This window comes from Urtica dioica, chromosome 2, assembly GCF_054948205.1.
Source record: "Urtica dioica subsp. dioica isolate 48M chromosome 2, U.dioica_male_clone48M_v1_H2, whole genome shotgun sequence".
NCBI classification, from domain to species: Eukaryota; Viridiplantae; Streptophyta; class Magnoliopsida; order Rosales; family Urticaceae; genus Urtica; species Urtica dioica.
The window spans coordinates 22,427,664-22,444,772 of NC_142757.1; positions in this window are offsets into that span (position 1 = coordinate 22,427,664).

Genomic DNA, 17,109 nt, shown 5'->3' on the forward strand with positions numbered 1-17,109 from the left:
AGTTGTGTTCACTCCTCGAGTTGAGCTTCGAGTCCACGAGTCGACTGCTAAGCCCTCGTGCTGACTCTTCACATGACTCCTCGAGTTGAGTTCACTCCTCGACTTGAGCTCCAAGTCCATGAGTCGACTGCTAAGCCCTCGTGTTGACTCTTCACATGACTCCTCGAGTTTAGTTCACTCCTCGAGCTGAGCTTCGAGTCAACGAGCCGACTGCTAAGCCCTGGTTCTGGCTCTTCACATGCCTCATCGAGTTGAGTTCACTCCTCCAGCTGAGCTTCGAGTCAACGAGTCGACTGCTAAGCCCTTGTTCTGGCTCTTCAAATGCCTCCTCGAGTTTAGTTCACTCCTCGAGTTGAGCTCCAAGTCCACGAGTCGACTGCTAAGCCCTCGTGTTGACTCTTCACATGACTCCTCGAGTTGAGTTCACTCCTCGAGCTGAGCTTCGAGTCAACGAGTCGACTGCTAAGCCCTCGTTCTGGCTCTTCACATGCCTCCTCGAGTTGAGTTGGCTCCTCGAGTTGAGCTCCGATTCCACGAGTCGACTACTAAGTCCTCGTGTTGACTAATCACATGACTCCTCGAGTTGAGTTTACTCCTCGAGTTGAGCTTCGAGTCCACGAGTCGACTGCTAAGCCCTAGTGCTGACTCTTCACATGACTCCTCGAGTTGAGTTCACTCCTCGAGTTGAGCTCCAAGTCCACGATTCGACTGCTAAGCCCTCGTGTTGACTCTTCACATGATTCCTCGAGTTGAGCTCCAAGTCCACGAGTCGACTGCTAAGTCCTCATATTGACTCTTCACATGACTACTCCAGTTGAGCTACGACTCCATGAGTCGACTGCTAAGTCCTCGTGTCGACTCTTCACATGACTCCTCGAGTTGAGTTGACTCCTCGAGTTGAGCTCCAAGTCCACGAGTCGACTGCTAAGTCCTCGTGTTGACTCTTCACATGACTCATCTAGTTGTGTTCACTCCTCGAGTTGAGCTTCGATTCCACGAGTCGACTGCTAAGCCCTCGTGCTGACTCTTCACATGACTCCTCGAGTTGAGTTCACTCCTCGAGTTGAGCTCCAAGTCCACGAGTCGACTGCTAAGTCCTCATATTGACTCTTCACATGACTCCTCGAGTTGAGCTCCGAGTCTATGAGTCGACTGCTAAGTCCTCGTGTTGACTCTTCACATGACTCCTCGAGTTGACTTCACTCCTCGAGTTGAGCTTCGAGTCCACGAGTCGACTGCTAAGCCCTCGTGCTGACTCTTCACATGACTCCCCGAGCTCAGTTCACTCCTCGAATTGAGCTCCAAGTCCAAGAGTCGACTGCTAAGTCCTTGTGTTGATTCTTCAGATGAATCCTCGAGTTGAGTTCACTCCTCGAGTTGTGCTACAAGTCCACGAGATGACTGCTACGTCCTCGTGTTGACTTTTCACATGACTCGTCGAGTTGAATTGGCTCCTCGAGTTGAGCTACGAGTCCACGATTCGACTGCTAAGTCCTCATGTTTACTCTTCACATGACTTCTCGAGTTGTTTTCACTCCTCGAGTTCAGCTTCGAGTCCACGAGTAGACTGCTAAGCCCTCGTGCTGACTCTTCACATGACTCCTCGAGTTGAGTTCACTCCTCGAGTTGAGCTTTGAGTCCACGAGTCGACTGCTAAGCCCTCGTGCTGACTCTTCACATGACTCCTCGAGTTGAGTTCACTCCTCGAGTTGAGCTTCGAGTCCACGAGTCGACTGCTAAGCCCTCGTTTTTACTCTTCACATGACTCCTCGAGTTGCGTTCACTCCTCGAGTTGAGCTCCAAGTCCACGAGTCGACTGCTAAGTCCTCGTGTTGACTCTTCACATGACTCATCTAGTTGTGTTCACTCCTCGAGTTGAGCTTCGATTCCACGAGTCGACTGCTAAGCCCTCGTGCTGACTCTTCACATGACTCCTCGAGTTGAGATCACTCCTCGAGTTGAGCTCCAAGTCCATGAGTCGACTGCTAAGCCCTCGTGTTGACTCTTCACATGACTCCTCGAGTTTAGTTCACTCCTCGAGCTGAGCTTCGAGTCAACGAGTCGACTGCTAAGCCCTGGTTCTGGCTCTTCACATGCCTCCTCGAGTTGAGTTCACTCCTCGAGCTGAGCTTCGAGTCAACGAGTCGACTGCTAAGCCCTTGTTCTGGCTCTTCAAATGCCTCCTCGAGTTTAGTTCACTCCTCGAGTTGACTTTTTACATGAATCCTCGAGTTGAGTTGGCTCCTCGAGTTGAGCTACGAGTCCACGACTCGACTGCTAAGTCCTCATGTTTACTCTTCACATGACTTCTCGAGTTGATTTCACTCCTCGAGTTGAGCTTCGAGTCCACGAGTAGACTGCTAAGCCGTCGTGCTGACTCTTCACATGACTCCTCGAGTTGAGTTCACTCCTCGAGCTGAGCTTCGAGTCAACGAGTCGACTGCTAAGCCCTGGTTCTGGCTCTTCACATGCCTCCTCGAGTTGAGTTCACTCGTCGAGCTGAGCTTCGAGTCAACGAGTTGACTGCTAAGCCCTTGTTCTGGCTCTTCAAATGCCTCCTCGAGTTTAGTTCACTACTCGAGTTGAGCTCCAAGTCCACGAGTCGACTGCTAAGCCCTCGTGTTGACTCTTCACATGACTCCTCGAGTTGAGTTCACTCCTCGAGCTGAGCTTCGAATCAACGAGTCGACTGCTAAGCCCTCGTTCTAGCTCTTCAAATGCCTCCTCGAGTTGAGTTGGCTCCTCGAGTTGAGCTCCGAGTCCATGAGTCGACTGCTAAGTCCTCGTGTTGACTCTTCACATGACTCCTCGAGTTGAGTTTACTCCTCGAGTTCAGCTTCGAGTCCACGAGTCGACTGCTAAGCCCTCGTGCTGACTCTTCACATGACTCCTCGAGTTGAGTTCACTCCTCGAGTTGAGCTCCAAGTCCACGATTCGACTGCTAAGCCCTCGTGTTGACTCTTCACATGATTCCTCGAGTTGAGTTCACTCCTCGAGTTGAGCTCCAAGTCCACGAGTCGACTGCTAAGTCCTCGTGTTGACTCTTCACATGACTCATCTAGTTGTGTTCACTCCTCGAGTTGAGCTTCGATTCCACGAGTCGACTGCTAAGCCCTCGTGCTGACTCTTCACATGACTCCTCGAGTTGAGTTCACTCCTCGAGTTGAGCTCCAAGTCCACGAGTCGACTGCTAAGTCCTCATATTGACTCTTCACATGACTCCTCGAGTTGAGCTCCGAGTCTATGAGTCGACTGCTAAGTCCTCGTGTTGACTCTTCACATGACTCCTCGAGTTGACTTCACTCCTCGAGTTGAGCTTCGAGTCCACGAGTCGACTGCTAAGCCCTCGTGCTGACTCTTCACATGACTCCCCGAGCTCAGTTCACTCCTCGAATTGAGCTCCAAGTCCAAGAGTCGACTGCTAAGTCCTTGTGTTGATTCTTCAGATGAATCCTCGAGTTGAGTTCACTCCTCGAGTTGTGCTACAAGTCCACGAGATGACTGCTACGTCCTCGTGTTGACTTTTCACATGACTCGTCGAGTTGAATTGGCTCCTCGAGTTGAGCTACGAGTCCACGACTCGACTGCTAAGTCCTCATGTTTACTCTTCACATGACTTCTCGAGTTGTTTTCACTCCTCGAGTTCAGCTTCGAGTCCACGAGTAGACTGCTAAGCCCTCGTGCTGATTCTTCACATGACTCCTCGAGTTGAGTTCACTCCTCGAGTTGAGCTTTGAGTCCACGAGTCGACTGCTAAGCCCTCGTGCTGACTCTTCACATGACTCCTCGAGTTGAGTTCACTCCTCGAGTTGAGCTTCGAGTCCACGAGTCGACTGCTAAGCCCTCGTTTTTACTCTTCACATGACTCCTCGAGTTGCGTTCACTCCTCGAGTTGAGCTCCAAGTCCACGAGTCGACTGCTAAGTCCTCGTGTTGACTCTTCACATGACTCATCTAGTTGTGTTCACTCCTCGAGTTGAGCTTCGATTCCACGAGTCGACTGCTAAGCCCTCGTGCTGACTCTTCACATGACTCCTCGAGTTGAGATCACTCCTCGAGTTGAGCTCCAAGTCCATGAGTCGACTGCTAAGCCCTCGTGTTGACTCTTCACATGACTCCTCGAGTTTAGTTCACTCCTCGAGCTGAGCTTCGAGTCAACGAGTCGACTGCTAAGCCCTGGTTCTGGCTCTTCACATGCCTCCTCGAGTTGAGTTCACTCCTCGAGCTGAGCTTCGAGTCAACGAGTCGACTGCTAAGCCCTTGTTCTGGCTCTTCAAATGCCTCCTCGAGTTTAGTTCACTCCTCGAGTTGACTTTTTACATGAATCCTCGAGTTGAGTTGGCTCCTCGAGTTGAGCTACGAGTCCACGACTCGACTGCTAAGTCCTCATGTTTACTCTTCACATGACTTCTCGAGTTGATTTCACTCCTCGAGTTGAGCTTCGAGTCCACGAGTAGACTGCTAAGCCGTCGTGCTGACTCTTCACATGACTCCTCGAGTTGAGTTCACTCCTCGAGCTGAGCTTCGAGTCAACGAGTCGACTGCTAAGCCCTGGTTCTGGCTCTTCACATGCCTCCTCGAGTTGAGTTCACTCGTCGAGCTGAGCTTCGAGTCAACGAGTTGACTGCTAAGCCCTTGTTCTGGCTCTTCAAATGCCTCCTCGAGTTTAGTTCACTACTCGAGTTGAGCTCCAAGTCCACGAGTCGACTGCTAAGCCCTCGTGTTGACTCTTCACATGACTCCTCGAGTTGAGTTCACTCCTCGAGCTGAGCTTCGAATCAACGAGTCGACTGCTAAGCCCTCGTTCTAGCTCTTCAAATGCCTCCTCGAGTTGAGTTGGCTCCTCGAGTTGAGCTCCGAGTCCATGAGTCGACTGCTAAGTCCTCGTGTTGACTCTTCACATGACTCCTCGAGTTGAGTTTACTCCTCGAGTTCAGCTTCGAGTCCACGAGTCGACTGCTAAGCCCTCGTGCTGACTCTTCACATGACTCCTCGAGTTGAGTTCACTCCTCGAGTTGAGCTCCAAGTCCACGATTCGACTGCTAAGCCCTCGTGTTGACTCTTCACATGATTCCTCGAGTTGAGTTCACTCCTCGAGTTGAGCTCCAAGTCCACGAGTCGACTGCTAAGTCCTCATATTGACTCTTCACATGACTCCTCGAGTTGAGCTACGAGTCCATGAGTCGACTGCTAAGTCCTCGTGTTGACTCTTCACATGACTCCTCGAGTTGACTTCACTCCTCGAGTTGAGCTTCGAGTCTACGAGTCGACTGCTAAGCCCTCGTGCTGACTCTTCACATGACTCAACGAGCTCAGTTCACTCCTCGAATTGAGCTCCAAGTCCACGAGTCGACTGCTAAGTCCTTGTGTTGATTCTTCACATGAATCCTCGAGTTGAGTTCACTCCTCGAGTTGATCAACAAGTCCACGAGATGACTGCTACGTCCTCGTGTTGACTCTTCACATGACTCCTCGAGTTGAGTTGGCTGCTTGAGTTGAGCTACGAGTCCACGACTCGACTGCTAAGTCCTCATTTTGACTCTTCACATGACTTCTCGAGTTGAGTTCACTCATCGATTTGAGCTTCGAGTCCACGAGTAGACTGCTAAGCCCTCGTGCTGATTCTTCACATGACTCCTCGAGTTGAGTTCACTCCTCGAGTTGAGCTTCGAGTCCACGAGTCGACTGCTAAGCCCTCGTGCTGACTCTTCACATGACTCCTCGAGTTTAGTTCACTCCTTGAGTTGAGCTTCGAGTCCACGAGTCGACTGCTAAGCCTTCGTTTTTACTCTTCACATGACTCCTCGAGTTGAGTTCACTCCTCGAGTTGAGCTCCAAGTCCACGAGTCGACTGCTAAGTCCTCGTGTTGACTCTTCACATGACTCATCTAGTTGTGTTCACTCCTCGAGTTGAGCTTCGATTCCACGAGTCGACTGCTAAGCCCTCGTGCTGACTCTTCAAATGACTCCTCGAGTTGAGATCACTCCTCAAGTTGAGCTCCAAGTCCATGAGTCGACTGCTAAGCCCTCATGTTGACTCTTCACATGACTGCTCGAGTTGAGTTCACTCCTCGAGCTGAGCTTCGAGTCAACGAGTCGACTGCTAAGCCCTCGTTCTGGCTCTTCACATGCCTCCTCGAGTTGAGTTCACTCCTCGAGCTGAGCTTCGAGTCAACGAGTCGACTTCTAAGCCCTCGTTCTGGCTCTTCACATGCCTCCTCGAGTTGAGTTAACTCCTCGAGTTGAGCTCCAAGTCCACGAGTCGACTGCTAAGCCCTCGTGTTGACTCTTCACATGACTCCTCGAGTTGAGTTCACTCCTCGAGCTGAGCTTCGAGTCAACGAGTCGACTGCTAAGCCCTCGTTCTGGCTCTTCACATGCTTCCTCGAGTTGAGTTGGCTCCTCGAGTTGAGCTCCGAGTCCACGAGTCGACTGCTAAGTCCTCGTGTTGACTCTTCACATGACTCCTCGAGTTGAGTTTACTCCTCGAGTTGAGCTTCGAGTCCACGAGTCGACTGCTAAGCCCTCGTGCTGACTCTTCACATGACTCCTCGAGTTGAGTTCACTCCTCGAGTTGAGCTCCAAGTCCACGAATCGACTGCTAAGCCCTCGTGTTGACTCTTCACATGACTCCTGGAGTTGAGTTCACTCCTCGAGTTGAGCTCCAAGTCCACGAGTCGACTGCTAAGTCCTCATATTGACTATTCACATGACTCCTCGAGTTGATCTACGAGTCCATGAGTCGACTGCTAAGTCCTCGTGTTGACTCTTCACATGACTCCTCGAGTTGACTTCACTCCTCGAGTTGAGCTTCAAGTCCACGAGTCGACTGCTAAGCCCTCGTGCTGACTCTTCACATGACTCCCCGAGCTCAGTTCACTCCTCGAATTGAGCTCCAAGTAAAAGAGTCGACTGCTAAGTCCTTGTGTTGATTCTTCACATGAATCCTCGAGTTGAGTTCACTCCTCGAGTTGTGCTACAAGTCCACGAGATGACTGCTACGTCCTCGTGTTGACTTTTCACATGACTCCTCGAGTTGAATTGGCTCCTCGAGTTGAGCTACGAGTCCACGACTCGACTGCTAAGTCCTCATGTTTAATCTTCACATGACTTCTCGAGTTGTTTTCACTCCTCGAGTTGAGCTTCGAGTCCACGAGTAGACTGCTAAGCCCTCGTGCTGACTCTTCACATGACTCCTCGAGTTGAGTTCACTCCTCGAGTTGAGCTTTGAGTCCACGAGTCGACTGCTAAGCCCTCGTGCTGACTCTTCACATGACTCCTCGAGTTGAGTTCACTCCTCGAGTTGAGCTTCGAGTCCACGAGTCGACTGCTAAGCCCTCGTTTTTACTCTTCACATGACTCCTCGAGTTGCGTTCACTCCTCGAGTTGAGCTCCAAGTCCACGAGTCGACTGCTAAGTCCTCGTGTTGACTCTTCACATGACTCATCTAGTTGTGTTCACTCCTCGAGTTGAGCTTCGATTCCACGAGTCGACTGCTAAGCCCTCGTGCTGACTCTTCACATGACTCCTCGAGTTGAGATCACTCCTCGAGTTGAGCTCCAAGTCCATGAGTCGACTGCTAAGCCCTCGTGTTGACTCTTCACATGACTCCTCGAGTTTAGTTCACTCCTCGAGCTGAGCTTCGAGTCAACGAGTCGACTGCTAAGCCCTGGTTCTGGCTCTTCACATGCCTCCTCGAGTTGAGTTCACTCCTCGAGCTGAGCTTCGAGTCAACGAGTCGACTGCTAAGCCCTTGTTCTGGCTCTTCAAATGCCTCCTCGAGTTTAGTTCACTCCTCAAGTTGACTTTTTACATGAATCCTCGAGTTGAGTTGGCTCCTCGAGTTGAGCTACGAGTCCACGACTCGACTGCTAAGTCCTCATGTTTACTCTTCACATGACTTCTCGAGTTGATTTCACTCCTCGAGTTGAGCTTCGAGTCCACGAGTAGACTGCTAAGCCGTCGTGCTGACTCTTCACATGACTCCTCGAGTTGAGTTCACTCCTCGAGCTGAGCTTCGAGTCAACGAGTCGACTGCTAAGCCCTGGTTCTGGCTCTTCACATGCCTCCTCGAGTTGAGTTCACTCGTCGAGCTGAGCTTCGAGTCAACGAGTCGACTGCTAAGCCCTTGTTCTGGCTCTTCAAATGCCTCCTCGAGTTTAGTTCACTCCTCGAGTTGAGCTCCAAGTCCACGAGTCGACTGCTAAGCCCTCGTGTTGACTCTTCACAGGACTCCTCGAGTTTAGTTCACTCCTCGAGCTGAGCTTCGAGTCAACGAGTCGACTGCTAAGCCCTCGTTCTAGCTCTTCAAATGCCTCCTCGAGTTGAGTTGGCTCCTCGAGTTGAGCTCCGAGTCCATGAGTCGACTGCTAAGTCCTCGTGTTGACTCTTCACATGACTCCTCGAGTTGAGTTTACTCCACGAGTTCAGCTTCGAGTCCACGAGTCGACTGCTAAGCCCTCGTGCTGACTCTTCACATGACTCCTCGAGTTGAGTTCACTCCTCGAGTTGAGCTCCAAGTCCACGATTCGACTGCTAAGCCCTCGTGTTGACTCTTCACTTGATTCCTCGAGTTGAGTTCACTCCTCGAGTTGAGCTCCAAGTCCACGAGTAGACTGCTAAGTCCTCATATTGACTCTTCACATGACTCCTCGAGTTGAGCTACGAGTCCATGAGTCGACTGCTAAGTCCTCGTGTTGACTCTTCACATGACTCCTCGAGTTGACTTCACTCCTCGGGTTGAGCTTCGAGTCCACGAGTCGACTGCTAAGCCCTCGTGCTGACTCTTCACATGACTCCCCGAGCTCAGTTCACTCCTCGAATTGAGCTCCAAGTCCACGAGTCGACTGCTAAGTCCTTGTGTTGATTCTTCACATGAATCCTCGAGTTGAGTTCACTCCTCGAGTTGATCAACAAGTCCACGAGATGACTGCTACGTCCTCGTGTTGACTCTTCACATGACTCCTCGAGTTGAGTTGGCTCCTTGAGTTGAGCTACGAGTCCACGACTCGACTGCTAAGTCCTCATTTTTACTCTTCACATGACTTCTCGAGTTGAGTTCACTCATCGATTTGAGCTTCGAGTCCACGAGTAGACTGCTAAGCCCTCGTGCTGATTCTTCACATGACTCCTCGAGTTGAGTTCACTCCTCGAGTTGAGCTTCGAGTGCACGAGTCGACTGCTAAGCCCTCGTGCTGACTCTTCACATGACTCCTCGAGTTTAGTTCACTCCTTGAGTTGAGCTTCGAGTCCACGAGTCGACTGCTAAGCCTTCGTTTTTACTCTTCACATGACTCCTCGAGTTGAGTTCACTCCTCGAGTTGAGCTCCAAGTCCACGAGTCGACTGCTAAGTCCTCGTGTTGACTCTTCACATGACTCATCTAGTTGTGTTCACTCCTCGAGTTGAGCTTCGATTCCACGAGTCGACTGCTAAGCCCTCGTGCTGACTCTTCAAATGACTCCTCGAGTTGAGATCACTCCTCAAGTTGAGCTCCAAGTCCATGAGTCGACTGCTAAGCCCTCATGTTGACTCTTCACATGACTGCTCGAGTTGAGTTCACTCCTCGAGCTGAGCTTCGAGTCAACGAGTCGACTGCTAAGCCCTCGTTCTGGCTCTTCACATGCCTCCTCGAGTTGAGTTCACTCCTCGAGCTGAGCTTCGAGTCAACGAGTCGACTTCTAAGCCCTCGTTCTGGCTCTTCACATGCCTCCTCGAGTTGAGTTAACTCCTCGAGTTGAGCTCCAAGTCCACGAGTCGACTGCTAAGCCCTCGTGTTGACTCTTCACATGACTCCTCGAGTTGAGTTCACTCCTCGAGCTGAGCTTCGAGTCAACGAGTCGACTGCTAAGCCCTCGTTCTGGCTCTTCACATGCTTCCTCGAGTTGAGTTGGCTCCTCGAGTTGAGCTCCGAGTCCACGAGTCGACTGCTAAGTCCTCGTGTTGACTCTTCACATGACTCCTCGAGTTGAGTTTACTCCTCGAGTTGAGCTTCGAGTCCACGAGTCGACTGCTAAGCCCTCGTGCTGACTCTTCACATGACTCCTCGAGTTGAGTTCACTCCTCGAGTTGAGCTCCAAGTCCACGATTCGACTGCTAAGCCCTCGTGTTGACTCTTCACATGACTCCTGGAGTTGAGTTCACAACTCGAGTTGAGCTCCAAGTCCACGAGTCGACTGCTAAGTCCTCATATTGACTATTCACATGACTCCTCGAGTTGATCTACGAGTCCATGAGTCGACTGCTAAGTCCTCGTGTTGACTCTTCACATGACTCCTCGAGTTGACTTCACTCCTCGAGTTGAGCTTCAAGTCCACGAGTCGACTGCTAAGCCCTCGTGCTGACTCTTCACATGACTCCCCGAGCTCAGTTCACTCCTCGAATTGAGCTCCAAGTCCAAGAGTCGACTGCTAAGTCCTTGTGTTGATTCTTCACATGAATCCTCGAGTTGAGTTCACTCCTCGAGTTGTGCTACAAGTCCACGAGATGACTGCTACGTCCTCGTGTTGACTTTTCACATGACTCCTCGAGTTGAATTGGCTCCTCGAGTTGAGCTACGAGTCCACGACTCGACTGCTAAGTCCTCATGTTTACTCTTCACATGACTTCTCGAGTTGTTTTCACTCCTCGAGTTGAGCTTCGAGTCCACGAGTAGACTGCTAAGCCCTCGTGCTGACTCTTCACATGACTCCTCGAGTTGAGTTCACTCCTCGAGTTGAGCTTCGAGTCCACGTGTCGACTGCTAAGCCCTCGTTTTTACTCTTCACATGACTCCTCGAGTTGCGTTCACTCCTCGAGTTGAGCTCCAAGTCCACGAGTCGACTGCTAAGTCCTCGTGTTGACTCTTCACATGACTCATCTAGTTGTGTTCACTCCTCGAGTTGAGCTTCGATTCCACGAGTCGACTGCTAAGCCCTCGTGCTGACTCTTCACATGACTCCTCGAGTTGAGATCACTCCTCGAGTTGAGCTCCAAGTCCATGAGTCGACTGCTAAGCCCTCGTGTTGACTCTTCACATGACTCCTCGAGTTTAGTTCACTCCTCGAGCTGAGCTTCGAGTCAACGAATCGACTGCTAAGCCCTGGTTCTGGCTCTTCACATGCCTCCTCGAGTTGAGTTCACTCCTCGAGCTGAGCTTCGAGTCAACGAGTCGACTGCTAAGCCCTTGTTCTGGCTCTTCAAATGCCTCCTCGAGTTTAGTTCACTCCTCAAGTTGACTTTTTACATGAATCCTCGAGTTGAGTTGGCTCCTCGAGTTGAGCTACGAGTCCACGACTCGACTGCTAAGTCCTCATGTTTACTCTTCACATGACTTCTCGAGTTGATTTCACTCCTCGAGTTGAGCTTCGAGTCCACGAGTAGACTGCTAAGCCGTCGTGCTGAGTCTTCACATGACTCCTCGAGTTGAGTTCACTCCTCGAGCTGAGCTTCGAGTCAACGAGTCGACTGCTAAGCCCTGGTTCTGGCTCTTCACATGCCTCCTCGAGTTGAGTTCACTCGTCGAGCTGAGCTTCGAGTCAACGAGTCGACTGCTAAGCCCTTGTTCTGGCTCTTCAAATGCCTCCTCGAGTTTAGTTCACTCCTCGAGTTGAGCTCCAAGTCCACGAGTCGACTGCTAAGCCCTCGTGTTGACTCTTCACAGGACTCCTCGAGTTTAGTTCACTCCTCGAGCTGAGCTTCGAGTCAACGAGTCGACTGCTAAGCCCTCGTTCTAGCTCTTCAAATGCCTCCTCGAGTTGAGTTGGCTCCTCGAGTTGAGCTCCGAGTCCATGAGTCGACTGCTAAGTCCTCGTGTTGACTCTTCACATGACTCCTCGAGTTGAGTTTACTCCTCGAGTTGAGCTTCGAGTCCACGAGTCGACTGCTAAGCCCTCGTGCTGACTCTTCACATGACTCCTCGAGTTGAGTTCACTCCTCGAGTTGAGCTCCAAGTCCACGATTCGACTGCTAAGCCCTCGTGTTGACTCTTCACATGATTCCTCGAGTTGAGTTCACTCCTCGAGTTGAGCTCCAAGTCCACGAGTCGACTGCTAAGTCCTCATATTGACTCTTCACATGACTCCTCGAGTTGAGCTACGAGTCCATGAGTCGACTGCTAAGTCCTCGTGTTGACTCTTCACATGACTCCTCGAGTTGACTTCACTCCTCGAGTTGAGCTTCGAGTCCACGAGTCGACTGCTAAGCCCTCGTGCTGACTCTTCACATGACTCCCCGAGCTCAGTTCACTCCTCGAATTGAGCTCCAAGTCCACGAGTCGACTGCTAAGTCCTTGTGTTGATTCTTCACATGAATCCTCGAGTTGAGTTCACTCCTCGAGTTGATCAGCAAGTCCACGAGATGACTGCTACGTCCTCGTGTTGACTCTTCACATGACTCCTCGAGTTGAGTTGGCTCCTTGAGTTGAGCTACGAGTCCACGACTCGACTGCTAAGTCCTCATTTTGACTCTTCACATGACTTCTCGAGTTGAGTTCACTCATCGATTTGAGCTTCGAGTCCACGAGTAGACTGCTAAGCCCTCGTGCTGATTCTTCACATGACTCCTCGAGTTGAGTTCACTCCTCGAGTTGAGCTTCGAGTCCACGAGTCGACTGCTAAGCCCTCGTGCTGACTCTTCACATGACTCCTCGAGTTTAGTTCACTCCTTGAGTTGAGCTTCGAGTCCACGAGTCGACTGCTAAGCCTTCGTTTTTACTCTTCACATGATTCCTCGAGTTGAGTTCACTCCTCGAGTTGAGCTCCAAGTCCACGAGTCGACTGCTAAGTCCTCGTGTTGACTCTTCACATGACTCATCTAGTTGTGTTCACTCCTCGAGTTGAGCTTCGATTCCACGAGTCGACTGCTAAGCCCTCGTGCTGACTCTTCAAATGACTCCTCGAGTTGAGATCACTCCTCAAGTTGAGCTCCAAGTCCATGAGTCGACTGCTAAGCCCTCATGTTGACTCTTCACATGACTGCTCGAGTTGAGTTCACTCCTCGAGCTGAGCTTCGAGTCAACGAGTCGACTGCTAAGCCCTCGTTCTGGCTCTTCACATGCCTCCTCGAGTTGAGTTCACTCCTCGAGCTGAGCTTCGAGTCAACGAGTCGACTTCTAAGCCCTCGTTCTGGCTCTTCACATGCCTCCTCGAGTTGAGTTAACTCCTCGAGTTGAGCTCCAAGTCCACGAGTCGACTGCTAAGCCCTCGTGTTGACTCTTCACATGACTCCTCGAGTTGAGTTCACTCCTCGAGCTGAGCTTCGAGTCAACGAGTCGACTGCTAAGCCCTCGTTCTGGCTCTTCACATGCTTCCTCGAGTTGAGTTGGCTCCTCGAGTTGAGCTCCGAGTCCACGAGTCGACTGCTAAGTCCTCGTGTTGACTCTTCACATGACTCCTCGAGTTGAGTTTACTCCTCGAGTTGAGCTTCGAGTCCACGAGTCGACTGCTAAGCCCTCGTGCTGACTCTTCACATGACTCCTCGAGTTGAGTTCACTCCTCGAGTTGAGCTCCAAGTCCACGATTCGACTGCTAAGCCCTCGATTTGACTCTTCACATGACTCCTGGAGTTGAGTTCACTCCTCGAGTTGAGCTCCAAGTCCACGAGTCGACTGCTAAGTCCTCATATTGACTATTCACATGACTCCTCGAGTTGATCTACGAGTCCATGAGTCGACTGCTAAGTCCTCGTGTTGACTCTTCACATGACTCCTCGAGTTGACTTCACTCCTCGAGTTGAGCTTCGAGTCCGCGAGTCGACTGCTAAGCCCTCGTGCTGACTCTTCACATGACTCCCCGAGCTCAGTTCACTCCTCGAATTGAGCTCCAAGTCCACGAGTCGACTGCTAAGTCCTTGTGTTGATTCTTCACATGAATCCTCGAGTTGAGTTCACTCCTCGAGTTGAGCTACAAGTCCACGAGATGACTGCTACGTCCTCGTGTTGAATCTTCACATGACTCCTCGAGTTGAGTTGGCTCCTCGAGTTGAGCTACGAGTCCACGACTCGACTGCTAAGTCCTCATGTTGACTCTTCACATGACTTCTCGAGTTGAGTTCACTCCTCGAGTTAAGCTTCGAGTCCACGAGTAGACTGCTAAGCCCTCGTGCTGACTCTTCACATGACTCCTCGAGTTGATTTCACTCCTCGAGTTGAGCTTCGAGTCCACGAGTAGACTGCTAAGCCCTCGTGCTAACTCTTCACATGACTCCTCGAGTTGAGTTCACTCCTCGAGTTGAGCTTTGAGTCCACGAGTCGACTGCTAAGCCCTCGTGCTGACTCTTCACATGACTCCTCGAGTTGAGTTCACTCCTCGAGTTGAGCTTCGAGTCCACGAGTCGACTGCTAAGCCCTCGTTTTTACTCTTCACATGACTCCTCGAGTTGCGTTCACTCGTCGAGTTGAGCTCCAAGTCCACGAGTCGACTGCTAAGTCCTCGTGTTGACTCTTCACATGACTCATCTAGTTGTGTTCACTCCTCGAGTTGAGCTTCGATTCCACGAGTCGACTGCTAAGCCCTCGTGTGACTCTTCACATGACTCCTCGAGTTGAGATCACTCCTCGAGTTGAGCTCCAAGTCCATGAGTCGACTGCTAAGCCCTCGTGTTGACTCTTCACATGACTCCTCGAGTTTAGTTCACTCCTCGAGCTGAGCTTCGAGTCAACGAGTCGACTGCTAAGCCCTGGTTCTGGCTCTTCACATGCCTCCTCGAGTTGAGTTCACTCCTCGAGCTGAGCTTCGAGTCAACGAGTCGACTGCTAAGCCCTTGTTCTGGCTCTTCAAATGCCTCCTCGAGTTTAGTTCACTCCTCGAGTTGAGCTCCAAGTCCACGAGTTGACTGCTAAGCCCTCGTGTTGACTCTTCACATGACTCCTCGAGTTGAGTTCACTCCTCGAGCTGAGCTTCGAGTCAACGAGTCGACTGCTAAGCCCTCGTTCTGGCTCTTCACATGCCTCCTCGAGTTGAGTTGGCTCCTCGAGTTGAGCTCCGAGTCCACGAGTCGACTGCTAAGTCCTCGTGTTGACTAATCACATGACTCCTCGAGTTGAATTTACTCCTCGAGTTGAGCTTCGAGTCCACGAGTCGACTGCTAAGCCCTAGTACTGACTCTTCACATGACTCCTCGAGTTGAGTTCACTCCTCGAGCTGAGCTTCGAGTCAACGAGTCGACTGCTAAGCCCTCGTTCTGGCTCTTCAAATGCCTCCTCGAGTTGAGTTGGCTCCTCGAGTTGAGCTCCGAGTCCACGAGTCGACTGCTAAGTCCTCGTGTTGACTCTTCACATGACTCCTCGAGTTGAGTTTACTCCTCGAGTTGAGCTTCGAGTCCACGAGTCGACTGCTAAGCCCTCGTACTGACTCTTCACATGACTCCTCGAGTTGAGTTCACTCCTCGAGTTGAGCTCCAAGTCCACGATTCGACTTCTAAGCCCTCGTGTTGACTCTTCACATGATTCCTCGAGTTGAGCTCCAAGTCCACGAGTCTACTGCTAAGTCCTCATATTGACTCTTCACATGACTCCTCGAGTTGAGCTACGAGTCCATGACTCGACTGCTAAGTCCTCGTGTTGACTCTTCACATGACTCCTCGAGTTGACTTCACTCCTCGAGTTGAGCTTCGAGTCCACGAGTCGACTGCTAAGCCCTCGTGCTGACTCTTCACATGACTCCCCGAGCTCAGTTCACTCCTCGAATTGAGCTCCAAGTCCACGAGTCGACTGCTAAGTCCTTGTGTTGATTCTTCACATGAATCCTCGAGTTGAGTTCACTCCTCGAGTTGATCAACAAGTCACGAGATGACTGCTACGTCCTCGTGTTGACTCTTCACATGACTCCTCGAGTTGAGTTGGCTCCTTGAGTTGAGCTACGAGTCCACGACTCGACTGCTAAGTCCTCATTTTGACTCTTCACATGACTTCTCGAGTTGAGTTCACTCATCGATTTGAGCTTCGAGTCCACGAGTAGACTGCTAAGCCCTCGTGCTGATTCTTCACATGACTCCTCGAGTTGAGTTCACTCCTCGAGTTGAGCTTCGAGTCCACGAGTCGAATGCTAAGCCCTCGTGCTGACTCTTCACATGACTCCTCGAGTTTAGTTCACTACTTGAGTTGAGCTTCGAGTCCACGAGTCGACTGCTAAGCCCTCGTTTTTACTCTTCACATGACTCCTCGAGTTGAGTTCACTCCTCGAGTTGAGCTCCAAGTCCACGAGTCGACTGCTAAATCCTCATGTTGACTCTTCAAATGACTCATCTAGTTGTGTTCACTCCTCGAGTTGAGCTTCGATTCCACGAGTCGACTGCTAAGTCCTCGTGTTGACTCTTCACATGACTCCTCGAGTTGAGTTTACTCCTCGAGTTGAGCTTCGAGTCCACGAGTCGACTGCTAAGCCCTCGTGCTGACTCTTCACATGACTCCTCGAGTTGAGTTCACTCCTCGAGTTGAGCTCCAAGTCCACGATTCGACTGCTAAGCCCTCGATTTGACTCTTCACATGACTCCTGGAGTTGAGTTCACTCCTCGAGTTGAGCTCCAAGTCCACGAGTCGACTGCTAAGTCCTCATATTGACTATTCACATGACTCCTCGAGTTGATCTACGAGTCCATGAGTCGACTGCTAAGTCCTCGTGTTGACTCTTCACATGACTCCTCGAGTTGACTTCACTCCTCGAGTTGAGCTTCGAGTCCGCGAGTCGACTGCTAAGCCCTCGTGCTGACTCTTCACATGACTCCCCGAGCTCAGTTCACTCCTCGAATTGAGCTCCAAGTCCACGAGTCGACTGCTAAGTCCTTGTGTTGATTCTTCACATGAATCCTCGAGTTGAGTTCACTCCTCGAGTTGAGCTACAAGTCCACGAGATGACTGCTACGTCCTCGTGTTGAATCTTCACATGACTCCTCGAGTTGAGTTGGCTCCTCGAGTTGAGCTACGAGTCCACGACTCGACTGCTAAGTCCTCATGTTGACTCTTCACATGACTTCTCGAGTTGAGTTCACTCCTCGAGTTAAGCTTCGAGTCCACGAGTAGACTGCTAAGCCCTCGTGCTGACTCTTCACATGACTCCTCGAGTTGATTTCACTCCTCGAGTTGAGCTTCGAGTCCACGAGTAGACTGCTAAGCCCTCGTGCTAACTCTTCACATG